Source organism: Tupaia chinensis, unplaced genomic scaffold, assembly GCF_000334495.1.
Source record: "Tupaia chinensis unplaced genomic scaffold, TupChi_1.0 Scaffold000360_1, whole genome shotgun sequence".
NCBI lineage: Eukaryota > Metazoa > Chordata > Mammalia > Scandentia > Tupaiidae > Tupaia > Tupaia belangeri.
In genome coordinates, this window is record NW_006159856.1 from 558,380 (window position 1) to 562,532 (window position 4,153).

At 47.1% G+C, this 4,153-nt stretch overlaps 1 non-coding gene across 1 annotated transcript; it reads right to left on the reverse strand.

The window, feature by feature from the left end:
• Positions 1–3,168: 3,168 nt before the first annotated feature.
• Positions 3,169–3,278, reverse strand: LOC114008615 (U6 spliceosomal RNA). The gene has a single exon (XR_003550126.1). It is a non-coding gene; the product is annotated as a U6 spliceosomal RNA (small nuclear RNA).
• Between the last annotated feature and the right edge of the window lie 875 nt (positions 3,279–4,153).

Consider the following 4,153-nt stretch of genomic DNA (forward strand, 5'->3'; position numbering starts at 1 on the left):
GGCAGGGAGACAGAAAGCGAGAAATCACCCCCTGGGGGGATGGCCACGCCGCAATCCCTTCTCCTCCATTCTCCTCTTGAGATCTTGGGCACGCACGCTCACGCGCCCGGCGTGAGTTTAAGCCACCGGGTCCCAGACTTGAACCGTGGCTGACTAAGTGGGAGTCCAGCGACATAGCCATTAGGCCAACTGCTGGTCCCAGGTTACACACTTTTAAATTGCCTTCAGTGAGTGGAGGATCACAGCCTCGCCTTTTCTTTTTAATCACCAGAGGGGGGCGTCGATTTCTCGATGATGGAAGTCAAGAAGGGCAAAGCAGACACTTCTCCTTTCTCACATGACACAGTCGTGGTTGGTGAGGCAGCGCTGCCAGCTCTGTGTCCAGGAGAGGGGACTGCGATGACAACTAGCCACACAGCTTTTCAAGTGTGGCGCTTCTAGTTTGCACTTCGCTTTGCAGAATCGAAACAACCTGCGTGTGTCCCCGGGCCTGCGGCTCTGAGGCTCTTGGTGCTGCAACTTCTCGTCACTGGGAGAGGGACAAGTGGCTTCATTCACTGAGACCGCATCTGTCCTGGAGCTGATTCCTGGCCCCACTGCTTGCTGCGTGCCCCTGGGCGAGTCACCGGAGCTCTGCTGCCTCAGTCTCTCCGGTCAGTGGAGGGCAGTAACAGCACCTGCCAGGGAGGCTGTTGTGAGAAGTGTCCTCGGACACACGCTGGGGTGGGCGGGGCCTGCCTTCACTCCTCTGGCTCCTCATCTCTGCTACCACCATTGGTAACAGATTCTCCTGAGCACCTTCCCTGGGCCTCAGCCTGTCTGGGTGCAGAGTTTCAGCACCTAGGACAGGGCTGGTGCCAGGGCAGCGTCTGAGAACTTCCTTCTGTCGTCTTTTGATGGGACAGGAATCCGTGTAACTCATTCCGTAATACTCCACCCTCCAACACCTTCGCGCGCTGCTCAAGTCTCGGCATTTCGCAATGCCGAGGGGGAGTCTGGGCTCTCCCCAAATGATCACACGTTTGTGGGTAATGCACATCTCGTTCTTTCCTGGCCAGCTGGTGGTAAGATTCCCTTCTCCATACGAAGCATGTCCTGCAGCCTCTGCCTCTGCGGGCTCCTGCCTGCCCCAGCACTGACGCCGGCAGGGCTCTGCGCTCCCCCCACAGACACCAGCGGGAGACCCAGCCGCTCAAACCAGCCGGGCTCCGCTGCCAGCTGCTGAGCTCCCCACCCCTGCCATCCCTGACGAGGGGACCTCCAGGTCTGTCTCTCCCAAGAAAGCTCCTTCGGCTCAGGAGCTAGAGCCCCCTCCTGTCTTCTAGTTACTCTTTCGTCATTTTGAACAGTCCTTCACATTAAACAAGACATGTTAGACCCCGTGTGGTTTCTGTCTCCACACTGGACCCAGATTGACAATGGCTTCATTCATTGAGACCTGCATCTGCTCTGGAGATGCAACCTCTTCTTTATTTTTGTCCATGTTTTCACTCAAATACATTTGCCATGAAAGTGGCTGTTTTGCATTTTAGAGTACAGTTCGGTGACGTTAAGTGAGTCCCCATTGCTGTGCAGCCACCACCACCGTCCGTCTTCACTCACCCCAACCCTGTCCGCGCTCAGTGTTATTCCCCACTCCCTCCTCCCTCACTCCCGCAGCCACTGTTCCACTTTCTGCCTCTCTGATTTTGACAACTTCCCCTCATACAAGTGGAATCATGGGGCCGGCAGGTGGCATGCTGTTTAAGGGCGTTGGACTCCCACATGGACAACCACGGTTCAAGTCCCAGACCTAGCAGTTTGCTTTCTCATGTTCTCTCTCTCTCACACACTCTGGCTCTCTCTGGTCAAATAAAAATAAATAAATAAAGTTAAAATAATACAAAAAAATTATTTTAAAATTTTTTTTAAAAAAGTGTAATCATATCATACTTGTCTTTTGGTGGCTGGTTTAATTCATTCAGCATAATGTCTTTGAGATTAATTCATGTTTTCCGGTGTGTCAGAACTTCTTTTTAACGCAGAGTAATACCCCATTGTAAACAGATACACCATATTTTGTGTACCCATCCACTCATCAATGGACACTTGGGTTGCTTCCGCCTCGTGACTATTGTGAACAATTCTTCTGTAAATACGTGCACAAAAATATCTCCTTGGGGGCCAGTAGGTGGCATGGTGGTGAAGGACTGTGTCCCCACATGGCTGACCATGGTTTGAGTTCCAGACCTGGTGGCTTGAAAATCACACGGCATGTGTGCATGTGAACCCAGAATCCAAAGAGGAGAATGGAGATGGGATCGTGGCACGGCCATACCCCCTGGAGGATGTTTTCTCACTTTCCCACTCTCTCTGTCTCTCACAAGCAAGCATATGTACCCTGTGGCAAAACCCTAAAAAAGCAAAAACTCTTTGATGCCATTCAATTACTGGATCCCACATGGCCAACTGCACGGTTTGAGTCCTGGACCAGGCAGCTAAAAAAAAGCCAGGTACATATGCATATGTGCCCCCAAATCCCAAGGACAGAATGGAGGAGAGGGTATTGCAGGATGGCCATCTCCCCCAAGGGGTGCTTTCTCATTTTCTATTAAGAAATGAAAAAAAAAATTTGAGACTCTGCTCTCCATTCTCTGGGGCATATACCTGTAGTGTAATTACTGGGTCATATGGTGGTTCTCCTTTTCAGTTTCTGCAGATCCATCACATTGTTTTCCACACTGCTTTCATCAGCTTACATTCCCATCAGCCGGTGCACACGTGTTCTGATTTCTCCACACCCTCATCAACACTTTTCATTTTCTCTTTGTGTGTGCGTTTTATTCACATTTATCTAGGATTAGTAATAAGTGATGTTATGTATCTTTTCATAGCTTGTTGGTCACTTCGAGATGTGTCTATTCAAATCCTTTGCCCATTTTTTAATTGAGTGGTTGGGGTTTTTTTTGTTGCTGATTTTTAGGTCCTCTTGTTATTTCTTTTTTTTTAATATATACAGCTAATATTTTTTTAATCCAGTACAAATGTTTATTTTTACAATGAGAATGGCACCAAAATTTTTAAAAAAAGAAAAGAAAAAAACCCAGAATCTTTAGTATATAAGTGAAAAGTCTACACATTTCCTTCTACAAATGTCTAAAGTTTTTAAGACAAGTCTCAGATTCACTGAAAAATATGGAATGCTTCATGAATTTGCATGTCATCCTTTGCACAGGGGCCACACTAATCTTCTCTGTTTCATTATAATTTTTTAGTATATGTGCTGCCGAAGCGAGCACGATCCTCTTGCTATCTCTATAAAAAGATTTTTTTTTAAGTTACTGGGTCATCAGAAAAGTCATGATGCATTTTTGCATAGAAAAACAGAAAAATACATCATGACTTTTCCGATGACCCAGTATTTATTCTCTCAGAGAGAGAGAGAGATCCTTGACAGGGCCCTATGCTGAGATTCTCCCCAAGCCCTCCAGCCATCCAGGACTTAGGGTGCACCTGGTAGACTTGGGACATGAATCCAGAGCCTTCCCATCTGTCTCCAGTCTCTCATGCACACTCCTACCACTTGTACCACCGTGACTAGGCTAAGTTCTCTGTATTTTCTAGATATGAATCCCTTATCAGATAAAACGATTTGCAACATTTCCTCCCAGTCTGTGGGTTGCTGTTCCATTCTCTGGATAGTGTCCTTTGATACATAAAAGTTTTAAATGTTGAGTAAGTCCAATTTATCAATTTTTCTCTTTTTTCCTATGCTTTTGGAGTCATATTCAAGAAATCATTGCCAAATCCAATGTTGTGGAAAATTTCTCCCTAGGTTTTCTTTTGAGAGGTTTTTTGTTTGTTTGTTTGTTTGTTTGTTTTTTGCTATAAGGCGTGTGTGCTCCCCAGAAAGACAGAGACAGAGAGACAAAAAGCGAGAAATAACTCCCCAGGGGGATAGCCACACTGCAGCCCCTTCTCCTCCATTTTCCTCTCGGGATCTTGGGCACGCACGCACACGTGCCCGGCGTGAGTTTAAGCCACTGGGTCTGGGACTACGAACCATGGTCAACTACATGGGAGTCCAGTGACATAGCCATTATGCTAACTGCTAGTCTCCCTAGGTTTTCTTGTAAGAGTTTTGTGGTTTTAGCTCTTATGGTTTTAGCTCTTA